This window comes from Marmota flaviventris, chromosome 1 (genome assembly GCF_047511675.1).
Source record: "Marmota flaviventris isolate mMarFla1 chromosome 1, mMarFla1.hap1, whole genome shotgun sequence".
NCBI classification, from domain to species: domain Eukaryota; kingdom Metazoa; phylum Chordata; class Mammalia; order Rodentia; family Sciuridae; genus Marmota; species Marmota flaviventris.
Genome location: NC_092498.1, coordinates 173,230,963 through 173,246,195, shown reverse-complemented (window position 1 = coordinate 173,246,195; position 15,233 = coordinate 173,230,963). Strand labels below are relative to the sequence as shown.

The 15,233-nt window shown below is 40.4% G+C and overlaps 1 non-coding gene across 1 annotated transcript; it reads right to left on the bottom strand.

The window, feature by feature from the left end:
• Positions 1-3,658: 3,658 nt before the first annotated feature.
• Trnad-auc (transfer RNA aspartic acid (anticodon AUC)) lies at positions 3,659-3,731 on the bottom strand. The gene has a single exon. It is a non-coding gene; the product is annotated as a tRNA-Gly (tRNA).
• Between the last annotated feature and the right edge of the window lie 11,502 nt (positions 3,732-15,233).

Here is a 15,233-nt window from a genome sequence, read left to right as displayed (position 1 = left end):
TCTCTGAGCATCTCTAATAAGTCTAATGGAAGAGAGAAATCTATAAAATTCAGAAAAAAAATTGCAAAAGGGATGTGAGAAAACAGGAGTGTGAATTGGCAGGAACTTTTCTGGAGAACTCTTTGGCAGTATCCATCAGGTCGGGCCATAGTAACCAACCATGACCCAATGACAGTGGCTTTAAAACATGTTTCTTCCTCATTCAGTATTTGTGGCAGGTCAGCTGAGGTGTTGGTCCATATTGAAATCACTACAGAACTCAGGCTACTAAGAAGCCACTCCCTGGAATGTCGAGGATCACTGTTGTAGAAGCTGACAGAGACTCGGGAAGTTTTCAAATTGGCAATAAAATGGTAAAGGTACACGTCCCTCATAAACATGATGTTTTGACTGAGTTTTGTGGCTTTTCTACTGGCAAGGGGACAAGGAGGTGCAGCTCTATGAGGCTCTGGAAGGCAGAAAACTGGAAATATTCTCAGAGCTGGGCAGATGCCTACCTTGGGCCATAACTATTAAAATCAAAACATCTACACCCACTGACTGAGCAAGGCCATTTGTGAGAATTCATCCTTTGAAAATACTCCCATCAATACCCAGCCTTGAATGTTCAAGGATTTTCTCTTCAGTCTTGAAAATCCGAATTGAAAACTGGAATGACCATCAATAATGGAATTATTAAACAAATAATAAGGTACCAGTACTTTGGCATTCTATAATCATTACAAAGAATAAGATTGATATTGAAGATGAATTGACCCAAAAAATACCAAATTTATGCATAGAATGATACCATTTATCTTATATATTATGTTAAAATTAGGACTATATTTGCAATAGAGAAAGGATAAGAAATGTTCTTAATAATAGTACTAGCATCTATTGTTTATTGAGCATTTACCATGGTTAGGCACTGTATTACTAAATGTTAAATGCTTCATAAGCATGATTCTCACTTTACAGATGAAGAACTTAAAGCTCATAGAAGTTCAGTGACTTGTCTAAGCTCACACAGACAAGCAGTTCTACAGTTAGAATCTCAGTGTGTCTGAAAAATAGCTGCCACTGGGTCGTTGGATAAGGTTAGTGGTGGGGCATAGGGAAAAAAGGCTTTTACTGTCCACTTTATGGGGTTTAATTAGCTTGTATTTATTTTTGTTTTTCTTGCAATAAGTATGTATTCCTTTTTGCAAAAATGGCCTAAAAATAAAAATGGCAAGGGGACGAAATAGGTTGGAGATAGCCATGCATACATAGAAAAAAAAAATCTATGTACCCAAACTCTATCCAAGTGCCTGAGTTCCAGCAGCAGGGGGAAGAAATCTTACATCGAATTCAGTGTCTAAAGCAAAAATGGGGCGGGTAGTCTGGTGAAGACGCTGGGAGGAGAGGTCTCTCTTCGAGGCAGGGTGGCCTGGCAAATGGCTCTCCAGTGAGTCTAGCAGCCTCCTGGGGAAACTGCAAAGGCCATCTTGAGAACCTTTTGGTAAATATTGAGGACGATGAATCACTGAAAACAAGCAGCAGGGTTCATAAGGAATAACTCATGTCAGGCAATTTGACAGCCCTTTAAAAATAGAATTATTAGGGTGGTGAATAAAAGAGCCATTATGAGCCTCGGCATGCTCAGGAAGCCCTCCCATCTAATGTTTTCCAGTAGGCTGGTGCTGGGGACATGGGAGAGGACTGAGACCAGGAGATAGAAGACACTCGTTTATGCACTCAAGGATGCAAAGTTGCACAGACAAGGACATTCATCGCAGCACTGTGTGTTATAGGGAGAAACTAGAAACTAGTTTAACATCACCAGTCGGGGATTAGTTAAAGGCATATTGGGGGCTGGGATTGTGGCTCTGCGGTAGAGCGCTCGCTTAACACGGGTGGGGACCCGGGTTCGATTTTCAGCATCACATAAAAATAAAGGCATTGTGTTCTATCCATCTACAAAAAAAAAAAAAAAAAATCATATTCTCTCTCTCTCTCCTTTAAAAAAATATTTTTTTAAAAAAAAGCATATTGGGCCAGGTGCTCATGTCTGTAATCCTAACCACTCAGGAGGCTGAGGCAGGAGGATTGCAAATTCAACACCGGCCTCTACAATTTAACCAGCCTCTGTCTCAAAATAAAAGATAAAAAGAACTGGGGATGTAGCTCTATGATAGAGTGCCCCTGAGTTCAATCCTGGGGACTAGGGAAAAAAAAGAAAAAAAAATGGGAATATTCATGAATGGACTTACATGTAGCTTTAGCTTTTTCAGTCAGGGTTGGCAATCTATGACCCCTGGGCCAAATGTGCTCCAAGAATTGGGAATAATTTTTATTGTTTTAAATGGTCAAGAAAAAAAATTAAACGAAGAATAATATCTCATGACAGGTGAAAATGTGTTGTGAAATTCCAATTCCCCCGTCCACCAGTGAAGTCCTGTAGTAACACAGCCTGCCTTTTCATCTCAGTGTTGTCCCTGGCAGCTCTCAGGCTGCCATGGCAGAGCTGAGTAGTTGTGGCGGGAACCTGAAGATCTGCCAAGCCTACAATATTTACTGTTGGGCCCCAGACAGAAAAAGTTTGCTGACCTCTGTCTCCAACAGATCATTAAATGAGATTATTAAGCAGAACGGTTTCATTCTGGTATCGAAGTGTCTTTAATTCCCCTTTTCATCCTGGCTCTTTCTCAGCTTTCTTTGACCTTGTTTATTTGGTTATTTTTCTGTTTCTGTTAGTCTGTCTGCCTCTGTCTTTATGGCTATTGTGGATCTCACGATTGTGTGATTTTTTTTTGGGGGGGGGGGCGGGGGTAGGAATTGAACCCAGCAGCGCTTACCCACAGAGCCACATCCCCAGCCCGTTTTTGATATTGTTGTTTCTGAGACAGGGTCTTGCTAAGTTGCTTAAGGCCTCACTAGATTGATGAAGATGCCTTTGAACATGAGATCCTCCTGCCTCAGCCTCCCAAGCCATTGGGATTACAGGCGTGTGCCACCATGACTGGCTCCTCAATAATACTTCTTAATGAACTACTGCATGCTGTATCTGTGTCTATGGTATCTTTTGCAATCTACTATTCTGCAGTGTGCTTTTTCTTTTCTTTCTTTTTATTTTTTGGTATTGGGGATTAAATCCTGGGATGCTCTACCACAAAGTCACATCCCCAGCCCTTTTTATAGTTTGAGACAGGGTCTTGCTAAGTTGCTGAGGCTATCCTCAAACTTCCAATCCCCATACCTCTGTCTTCCCCACAGTGTGCTTTCTTGTATGTGCTAATACCCATAAACTAAAGGAAGTGTATGAGGAGAGAAAGCATTTTCCATTCTGGCCACGGAAAACACACCCTTCTGTGTAGTAGCCAGGGCCCTCTTAGTAACTGGCCTTCTGTACAGCTCAGATGTTGCCTCGGGCAAGTGGAGTGGATCACAGTCAGGAAGCATTTTGTTAATCCGTTTTGGGGGTGACACACCAGCAGGGACACAGGAAACCTGGCATGGATCATTTACTGGGCCTTCTTACTTAGGATGGTAATTGTATTTCTGTGCCATGAGCCCAAATCTCATTGCTCTCCTTCCTAACCATCTTCCTTCCTTGTTTCTATTTTTTAATTTTATTTTTAATGGATGCATAATAATCGAACATATTTATTGGGTACATTGTGATTTTTTTTTTTTTTTGGAGTGCTGGGGATTGAACCCAGGGCCTCATGCATGGTAGGCAAGTGCTCTACCACTGAGCTACATCCCCAACCCCCATCCTGATGTTTTGATGCACGTACGCATTGTGTACTAATCAAATCAGGGTATTTGGCCCATCCATCACCTCATACATTTATCATTTATTTGTGGTGAGAACATTCAGACTCCTCACTATTTAGAAATATTTGATATGATATCATTAACCATAGTCACCCTGCTGTGCAACAACTTATTCTTGCTGTCTAACCATAGCTCTATCTCGATCATTCAGTCACTTCCTATCCCTCCCTGCCCTCCACCCCCTCCAGCCCTTGACAACCACTTTTCTACTCTTCCCTTCCATGAGATGAGCTTGGGCAGATTCCCTGACTCATCTCGACTCTTTGATCTGACCTCCTTTCCTGCTTTTCTAAGACTTCATGCAAAAGCGGGAGTTAAGAACATCATGTTCCAAGCGATTGGCTCTGTGCATGGCACCTTTGGAACCTCAGATTTATGGGTGAAGTTGGGCAAGTTTCATGCCACCTATTTTTACAGATAAGGAAACTGGGGCACAGAGAAGTGAAACAGTTTGCCAAGGTCAAAGCCTGCACCAGAAGTGGTGCTCCAAAGCCTCTGCCAGGCTGTGTCTCTACTGCACACGGTTCTGTTCCCACAGCAGCACCATCCCTAGTTAGATCCGAGGGGTGGGAGTAGGGGGGTGGCTTACTGGTCTTTGTATTCTCAGTACCTGGCAGAAAGCCCAGGGCCAGGAGCAGATCCTGTCTGCCTGTTGACAAGGTGGATTAGAAGCACACTTTATGACACTTCCCCAGGCTTCCTCATGCAGCTGCTGTTGGACAAGTTCCCTCCTAACCCGGCTGAGGGTGGGATGGGGTACACTTGGTTAGAACTTTCCTGGAAAGCAACTTGGCAATGTTGCCCTCCAGCAAAATGTGCTAACCATTGGGCCAGAGCATTTTTATTTCTAGGAATTTGTCTTCAGGATAAAAAAAATCACAGATGTGTGTGCAACAATGTATATGTGATGATGTTTATTGCAGTGTTGGCTATCATAATGGAAAACTCGAAACCATCCTAATGCCTGACTATAAAGAATTGGTTAAATAGCTTACGGTACATTTCTCTGATGGAGCATTTTGCAACCAGGACAATATCACTCTTAATGCATAAAGTGGTTACCCCTGGAGAAGAGGAGAATGTATCCCGAGGACACATGGAAAGCTCCAGCCGTGTTTGTAATGATTTCTTTCTTGAGCTGGGTGTTTATTATCTCATGCTTTCCTCCCTCCCCCCGAGGGCCTCATGCATACCAGACAAGCACACTACCACTGAGCTGCCTCCCCAGTCCTATTATCTCATTCTTTATACCTCTTGATATGTCTAAACTATTAAGTAATTAGGTGAAAAATGAAATTTTAAAAAATCGTGTTTAGAATACTTAGTGATGTGTCAAAATAATCATAAAATATTATGCCTAAGCAAACAGTTTGTAATAAATAGTACGAACAATATCATGCCGATTTTCTAAATCAGAGCATGTATTTAGGTATGAAAGAAACCCATTAAACTTTAAATTGTGTTTATACTTGGACAGTGTGGTTTCAGGTGATTTCCATTTTACAATCAAACAGTATTATTTTGCACAAAAAAAGTAATACTTTTTCACTTGCTGACTTTCATCTCTTACTACTTTCTGCTTTCTAATTTCCTCAGCAAGAAACTCCAGAATGATTTTCCACTTGTCTCTTCCTTTGAATCTACCCATCCAGGGATTTGATTTGATTTTTGTTATTCACATTTTCTTAATCTTCTCCTTTATTCCTGGCTAGTCTCCACAAGATTTTAGACCTTATTTTTTGTCATGTAGCGAATGCACTTGATCATGGGGTTATCCACACCCTGACCTGGTGATGTTGAAAACCCTGAGTTTTCTTTTAGCCAATCTGAGTTTCATTTTTTAAGCTCCTTGTGGATATAAATCACAGGGTTTGGCAATAAATTGCTTGTGACGAGTCAAGGATGGTAATAAGCTGCAAATTGACTTTATAACTTCATGCTAGTGAGGTGTGTTGGGATACTCAATAGTTCTGTCCCATCACATCCAAAGGGTGATTAAATATTAATGGACTGGAGTGCCTCCCTGGGTGTGAATTCATGAAGGGTAAGAGTGTGTGCACAGGGTCGAGCAGGCGAACCTGACCAGTCTTCTCTTGAATTCATTTTCTGATGGAGAAGAGGCTCAAGATATTGAGTGGCAGTGTGAGAGCTCATGACCTTGACCTCGGAGGGTTTCTTTAAGAAATCACAACTGGAAGAAAGACATCAAGGTGACAGGAGAGGCCCCGCCACTCCATTGAAAATTGAAATGGTTTCCTGAAGAAAGAGAAACAGCAGAAGTCAAGTTCATTTGGAGTGTTTCAGCATATGTTCTGAATTTGGAAACATTGTACAGAAGGAAGGCAGGGAAACAAGATTTTTGCTGCATAGCTTAGGAAATGTGTGGGAAAGTGTTTATAACAGGAGGATTCAATTATAAGAGCTTTGTGTTCTTTTCTTATGACTATATCACTTTCCCTCCTAGGCCAGAAAGAGTGGATCAGAAAGTTCCGGATGAATGGATTAACGAACTGATCAAATCACCTTTGTGGAGGTTAATCTCCTGCCTCCTGTGTGGATTCATCAAGATGTTGGTGGTTGGAAGTGACAGAAACCCAATTCAGAAACAACTTCAGTAAAACCAGAAGGGACATTATTGGCTGCTGTGATTGAAAAGGCCAGTGGGTAGTGCTGTGTCCGTCATGGCCGGATTCAAGGGCTCCCGCAATGGGATCAGGAATCTGTCTTCTTCCGTCTCCTGGCTTTGCTTTCTCCTGAGTTGGCTTGATTCTTAGATGGACTCTCCCTTAATGGCAGCAAAACTGGCCTAGATAAAGTAAGTTAAGCAACTCAGCAAAAGCAGGTTTTTCTCAATAGCTCTAGGAAAAAGTCCAGCTCTAAGTCTCACCGGTCTGGTTACCTCATATGCCCACTTTGGCTCGGTCAGTACGCACAGGGAAACGGAATGTGTTCTGCGCCCACCTTGAACTAAGGAGATAGTGTCAATTCCACTGAAATGACATCGACTACCATGGAGAATGGAGGGCTCTCAGAGACACATAGGGATGTCATCCTTAGAAAGAGAAATAATAATGGAAGGGAGGTAATAATGATTCTGGATAGTCAAAAGTCTCAGACGTCCACACCCCACCAGATGTCCATGCTTCTGAAGATCAACATAAAGGCTACATCCAGAACTAGTTTGCTAACAACACTACATAACACCAAAGTACACAAAGATTGCCTTAGTTGGGAAAAGAAGGTCACGACCCTTATTCTTTTCTGCTATAATTTGTTCTACAATGACTAACTCTTTAGCCACGAATCTGTGACCAAGGGCTTATTACCATAGAAACTTCCTTTGAGGGGACAATTAGCATCTGTTGTTATCATGGGAATGTCATCATTTCATCAGGAGTTGCTAATAATGGTGCTCTTTTGGTTTTTCCATGCTTTCCTATGGATCTTCACATTGTAATCAGTTCCCTGAGGTCATGGCCCACATCAGCACACTACCAGGAAGCTAATTAGTGGCTTGTCAGATGTCTACTTGGTTCTCCCAACTCTCCTTCCGCTGTAACAGAGGCCCCTGAGGTACACACGTAAAGAAAAAGCTGGTGAGAATGATTCTGGGTTTGGCAGCCCAAGAAATGCATTCTGGAGCTCCAATGTACTGGTCCAAAAGAGATCCTTATTCCATGCTGAGATTACATGCATCGTGTGCGATAAGCAAGAATAAAACATTATAATAGGATTCCCTTATGATTCGCAAAACATTTGAATTTTTCTTCTGTATCAATGACAGCTGGATATAGCTAGCAGAGGTAATAAGCCCTTTTCCAAAATGATGTCAAGTGGGGAAGCACTAAAAATTAATGTTGGTGTTTCCCCAGGGCTGGCTTTTGGCTCCTTTGCCTCAGATTTGCTTGAGGTATCCTCGTGCAACTATTTGGTTGCAAGCCTCAAAAACCGACCAGTTAACTTAAGGAAAGAAAGATATTTGTTGAAAAATATTTTGGCAAGTCGAATGAAAGTTTGCAGAATTGATTGGATCCTGAGGGAACCAGGTAGGTACCAAGGAAAGCCTGTGGTCAAAAAGTAGGCGTGGTTGAAAAAGAATGCCATTTTTTGAGCTGCATCAAAATGTCTTGGGAGAAGACATAAAATTGACTCAGCTTAGGTCCCATGCCAATTTCTTATCTAGATTAATGGATGGTGGGGAGAGGGGGTTGGCCTCTATGGAAGTCAGTTCCTGGAATTTCCCTCCTACCAGGACCAAGCCCTGAGGGACAATTCTTACAAATAAAATTGTGTTGATTTTAGGTCACAGAATGAGTGATAAGCAGCTTACAGGTAAAAAATTGTGTGTTCTAGCTATAGTGTTTGTTGAAAATTTAGATGCTAGGCTCAGAACCAACGTTACTGAACCAGACTATCAGAGTGCAAGGCCCTGGTGTTCTGTTTTTAATAAGTTCCAAAGGTGAGACTCGTACACGGCAAAGGCGAGAAAACACTGGACATTGTGGGGAAGAATATTGTGTTAGTCAGGTTTCCATTACTATACCAAAATCTCTGAGAAAATCAACTTAAAAATAGAAAAGTTTTATTTTGACTTACAGTTTTGGAGATTCCAGTTATGTGGCTCTATTGCTTTTTAGACTGTGGCTAGGTGTGCATCATTGTGAGGAGCATGTGGCAGAGCAACTGTTACTCTCATGGGAGCTGAGAAGCAAAGGCAGAAAGATGAGGAATCAGGTCCTAATATCTTCTTCAAGGGCATGCCCTCAAATGACCAGGAGACTTCCAACTAGGTGTCATCTGTTAAAGATTCCATCACCTTCCTATGGCACCGTGGGCTAGAGACCAAGTCTTTAAGACATGGGCCTTTGTGAGACTTTTATCCAAACCATAGTAGATATATATATATATATATATATATATATATATATATATATATGCTAAGAGCCAAGTATATGATGCATGGCATTTTTGGTTGAAAGGTGACGCCAGCTAGCCATTGAGATGATATGATTATGTTAAGATTTGCATTCATATGGATATTGGACTCCTGCTGTTCACCTAGGCCGGCTACGGGACTCCTGGAGAGTTCCCATTGGTTGGGGAAGTACAGTAGGAGGGAGTTCCGGGGGAGGAGCTTGCTCAGCGGTCCGAGAGGAGGCCGCGTGGGTGGAAAAAATCTTCCCGGGCGGTACCGGACATTGGCGGCAGTTTCAAAAAATAAACTTTGTTCCTGCTTGAGTGGCTCGTGATTTTGTGCCCAGCCAGACTGCGGCAACTGGTGGCCCGCACGGGGAACGCCTGAAGTTTGGAGGTGAGTAAAATTGCTCGCCCCTGAGGGAAGGCAACAAAATGGGTGACCATTTCAAAAAACAATGTGTTCTCGTTTTGATTTATCTTGTTTTTGTTTCAAGCTGCCTATCCCTAGAATTTTCTCAGGCAAACTGGGAAAATTGGTTGGCTCAAGGTTTGAAGTTGTTCGGCCCTGAGAAAGAGAAAATTGATACAACTATTCTTTGTTCGGTTTTTGTTTCATTCTGTTTCGGTTTTGTTTTATGCTATCTTATTGGGTTGCGTTACCTGTATAGTAGATTAGAAACTAGTAAAAAACAAACTGAAAGACTGTTAAGTAAATTGTTAGAAGTCCAGACTATGGTAGAAAACATGTTAGGTCAAGCGAAAGAGAAGGTCTCTCAAGCTAGTCAGACAGAGGAAGATTTGAAGAAAGAAAGCTTAGAGGAAAAACAACCATCAGGCGGGGAATTACAACAGGAGGCTGCTACTAACCCCGTTCTATCACCAGAGGGCGTAATTCAACCAACAGCTCCATCTACAGCTGAGCGGCCCTCAACTCCCGTAGTTGATGGATGGAATCCTGAGGCAGGACCCCAAAGATTAGCATGCCCTGTACTTGAGCAGGCAGGAGGGCAACGAATTCACCGTGCTTTAGATTTCAAAACAGTGAAGCAATTAAAAGAGGCTGTAACAACCTACGGGCCGCAAGCACCCTTCACTGTGAGCATGGTCGAATCCATTACCAACTTAGACATGACGCCAGCAGATTGGGCTAACATGTGTCGATCTGTGCTAAATGGAGGACAATATTTGTTATGGAAGGTTGCCAATGAGGAATTTTGCATGGAGACAGCTAGGCGAAATGCAACAGCCGGTTACCCTCAAAGAAATCTAGAGATGTTATTAGGAAAAGGACCTTATGAGGGTCAACGGCAACAAATTGAATATGATCCTGGCGTATACGCACAAATTGCTGCAGACGCAGTTAGGGCATGGAAAACTTTACAGGGGCATGGAGATTTACAAGGACAATTATCTAAGGTAATACAAGGAGCTAATGAACCTTACGCTGAATTTGTAGATAGGCTTATTCAGACAGCATCTAGAGTATTTGGAGATACAGAACAGGCAATGCCATTTATAAAACAACTGGCTTATGACCAAGCAAATCGTTGCTGCAGAGAGGTCATCAGACCATGGAAACATGAAGATTTAAACACATATATTAAATTATGTAGAGACATTAATGAACAAGGGCAAGTCTTAGCAGCAGTACAACAGGCTTTAGATGCCAGGCCAAAAACATGCTATAATTGTGATCAAACAGGACATTTTAAAAGGAGTTGCCCCATAGGAGGAGGGTTTAACAAGGCTAGGTATCAAAGGAATAGAATACCGGGTATTTGCCCACGATGCCGTAGAGGGAAACATTGGGCTAATGAATGCCATTCTCAAACCACCATAGAAGGTATTCCGTTATCAAAAAACAGACAAGGACCAAGTGTTTACCCACGATATCGTGGAGAAAGGCATCAGGCTCCATTGCCAAAAAACGGACTGGAGGGCCCAATGCTCCGGGGCCCAAAACCACAAATATACGGGGCAGTGGAGGAACCCAGCAACACCATCAAGGTAGTGCCCAGGACGCATTATCCATTAAATCCCTCATCAGACAAACTAGAGGGAGCGCAGGGTTGGACATCTGCGCCTCTGCCAGAGCAGTACTAACTCCAGAGATGGGAGTTCAAATCATTCCCACAGGAGTAAAAGGACCTCTTCCCCAAGGAACAGTAGGCTTATTATTGGGACGCAGTTCTTCAACACTAAAAGGACTTATGATAAGTCCTGGGGTAATTGATCCCGATTATGAAGGTGAAATAAAAATTATAGCTAGTTCTCCAAGAGGTATATCAGTAATTTCACCAGGAGATAGAATAGCACAGTTATTAATAATAACCAGCCTACATGATAAATTTTCCAGTCGTACTGTAGAAAGAGGTTCCAGGGGATTAGGCTCCACAGGTGTAGATTGGGCTATGCTGTCTTTAAATCTAGATTCTCGCCCAATGCTAAAACTAAATATTCAAGGACATGACTTTAATGGGCTACTTGATACAGGTGCAGACCTTAGCATAATATCTCGTCAAGAATGGCCAAAACACTGGCCATTACAACAAGCCACTCAAACGCTTCGAGGCCTAGGAGTGGCAACTAATCCCCATAGAAGTGCAATGGTATTAGATTGGAAGGATCCTGAAGGATGTGAAGGAACTATACAGCCCTATGTATTGGATCATCTTCCTATAAATTTATGGGGACGAGATGTCCTAGATCAATTAGGTTTGACATTAACAAATAACATCAATCCTAATGCGCCCACTACTAGAGCTAGACAAGGCTTTAGGAAAGAAGAAAGATTAAGAGAACAAGAACAAGGTATGACAGCACCAATTCAAATAGATCAAAAAACAAATAGACATGGATTGGGTTTTCAGAAAGGGCCACTGAGACAATCAAAATTACTTGGAAATCAAAAAGACCAGTGTGGGTTCCTCAGTGGCCCCTGACTAAAGAAAAGATACAAATAGCCCATGACCTGGTCAAACAACAATTAGCGGAGGGACATATACAACCTTCCGTATCTCCCCATAATACTCCCATTTTTGTCATTAAAAAGAAATCTGGTAAATGGAGATTGTTACAAGATTTAAGAGCCATTAATAATGAGATGGTTATTATGGGACCTGCTCAATCAGGGATTCCCCAATTGTCTGCTTTACCAAAAACCTGGTATGTTTTAGCTATAGATATTAAAGATTGTTTTTTTTCAATTCCAATTCATCCCGAGGATAGTCCACATTTTGCATTTACTATCCCTGCACTAAATCATGAAGGTCCTGATCAGAGATATGAATGGAAAGTACTCCCTCAAGGGATGGCTAATAGTCCAACTATGTGTCAAATTTATGTTAACAAAGCAATCCAGCCACTTAGAAATCAAAATCCTGAACTACAAATATTTCACTATATGGATGATGTGTTATTGGCACATAAAGATAAAAACACATTGCTAGAATGTTATGCCACACTTACAAATTTATTAAAAAATTATAATCTAGAGATAGCAATAGATAAAGTACAATTAAATCTTCCAATTAATTATTTAGGGGTTTTATTATCCTCAACCATGGTCCGTCCACCCAAAATTCAAATACGAGTAGATCAACTCAAATCACTTAACGACTTTCAAAAGTTATTAGGAGACATAAATTGGATAAGGCCTTATCTAGGCATACCAACAGGAGAGTTGGGACCTTTATTTGATATTTTAAAAGGTCCATCAGATCCAAATTCACCCCGCATGTTGACGCCTGAAGCAAGAAAGGCATTAAAAATCATTGAAACATATATGGAAAATATGCATTTGGATAGAATTGATATAAGTTTGCCTTTATTATTTATTGTACTGCCAACAAAAAATATACCTACAGGAGTATTCTGGCAAGAAGGTCCATTATTATGGATACATTTATCTTATTCTCCTAATACTATTCTTACTAGGTATCCTGAGGCTGTAGGACAATTAATACTCAAAGGAATAAAAGCAGCCAAGGGAGTGTTTGGGATTTCTCCCAATAAAATTATTACTCCATATACTATAGATCAAATTGATGAGTTAGCTAATGAGTTAAATACTTGGGCAATAATCATGTGTAAATCTAATGTTTCATTTGATAATCACTTACCGTCTAATCCTTTGTTGTCTTTTTGGTCTAAACATCCTGTAGTTTTTCCAAAGATGACAAAAAAAACCCCTATCATGAATGCTCCAAATATATTCACTGATGGGTCAAATAATGGTACAGCAGCAGTAGTTACCCCTGATCAAACTTTTACATTTTTAGTACCCAAACAATCAGCTCAAAAGGTAGAGCTTAATGCAGTATTACAAGCTTTTATGATGTTTAAAAATTCTGTATTTAATTTATTTTCTGATAGTCAGTATGTAGTTAATGCTATAGTATCCCTTGAAGATGCTGGTAGGATTTCCCCTTCTTCTACTGTTTTCTCTTTGTTTTCTACTATACAAAGTCTAATCTGGGACAGAAAAGATCCATTCTTTATAGGACATATCAGGGCACATACAGGATTGCCTGGAGCCCTTAGTTTGGGCAATGAGTTAGCAGATAAAACTACACATGACATACATATTTTCTCCACAATAGAAGAAGCTATAAATTTTCATAAAAGGTTCCATGTCAATGCTAATACTTTGCAAAAGCGTTTTAAAATAACTAAAGTACAAGCCCGACATATAATAAAACAATGTCAAAATTGTGTGACATTTTTACCACAAGTTAATCTTGGAGTCAATCCTAGAGGACTGATACCTAACCATATTTGGCAGATGGACGTCACACACTTGCCAGAATTTGGAAAATTAAAATATTTACATGTTACAGTTGATACTTCTTCCGGATTTCTGATGGGCTCCCTTCATGCTGGAGAAAAAACTAAAGATGTTATAGCTCATTGCTTACAAAATTTTGCCACTGTGGGCGTTCCAAAACAGTTAAAAACCGATAATGGTCCTGGTTATACGTCCACCTCTTTTAAACAATTTTGCTCATCATTTGGCATTACTCACATAACAGGAATTCCATACAATCCACAAGGACAAGGCATAGTTGAAAGAGCTCATCAAACTATTAAAATGTACTTATTAAAACAAAAGGAGGGAATTGGAAAGGGGTATATATCCCCCAAAGATAAACTTAAAATAACCCTTTTTACTCTAAACTTTTTAAATTTGGATTCATCAGGGCTTAGTGCTGCGGAAAGACATTTGTATCCAAAAAATGTACATAAGCCTAAGGTACTTTGGAAAGATATTCTAACAGGACAATGGAAAGGTCCTGACCCAGTGATAGTCTGGAGTCGGGGCTCTGTTTGTGTTTTTCCACAGGAAGAACAGCAGCCGATTTGGATTCCAGAAAGACTAACTAAAACAGCTCCTACAGAACAAAAGGAAGATGATTCCACTCAAATCCATAACAGCTGATATCCAGATCTCCAGCTTGGCTATTCTTACATCTGTGACAGTGATTAACCAGGATGTTTTTTTCAATATCTATTTTATTATTGCTTTTTCCCACATCATAAAGTTCTATTTTATTTTTGAGCTCATACAGACCTAGGTTAATGTTTTTTCTGATCAGTTTTTTTGACTGTGGAGTTTTTGAACATTGCAATGGAGATTTCACCTAGGTAAAGATACAAGGCCTTTACTATTGTCTTATGTGTTATATGTTACGTGTGCACACTTCTGTTTTGTGTTGTATGTCTGTATGTGCGTATGTCCATATTTCACATATGAGGGGCGCTCATGCACATGGATCCAAAAAAAAAATTTTTTTTTTTATTATTCACGTGATTTTAATAGTTTAATTTAATTTGGGTAAACAGCTGTTGAGGATTGTTCTAATATATGAACAAATAGAAGGTTAACAAATCTGTTTGTTTACTTTCACCTTTCCTTTTCATTATATTTAATAATTCTGTTCAGGATAATGTAAATTGTTCTAAATATTGTTTTCTTAGTACCTGTTGAAATGTTACATATTTTTTTTTAGCATCATTGTCAAAATTCCTATTTTCATCCCAGTGCCGGTGAAGACAAAGATAAAACCAAACTACAACTTCTTTGAGAGTTATCACAACAAACCGTGTAAGCTGATACATCAATGATTTATAACTCAACAAGTAATGCTCAATCAATGAGTCGATTTATCTTGGAAGGATATGGACATATTGATAGATTCCTCTGCTTTGAACTGCTTACAGAACTTGCCTGGACTATGTATCACTTGTATGCTTTATTTTGGGAGGATATGGACATATTGATAGATTCCTCTACTTTGAACTGCTTACAGAACTTGCCTGGACTATGTATCACTTGTATGCTTTGTGATCTATTTGTTGATGCAGCGAATTATGGTAGTGCTAGCGTATCTTTGCTGATGTGTCACCAGTGATGTAATTTTTCCTAGGAGCCGTTAATTGACTTGGTGTCATGACATTTCTGTATCCTCCTCCCTTCTACTAGTGATGGTCTAATTTTGGGGGCCAACAGAGGTGAG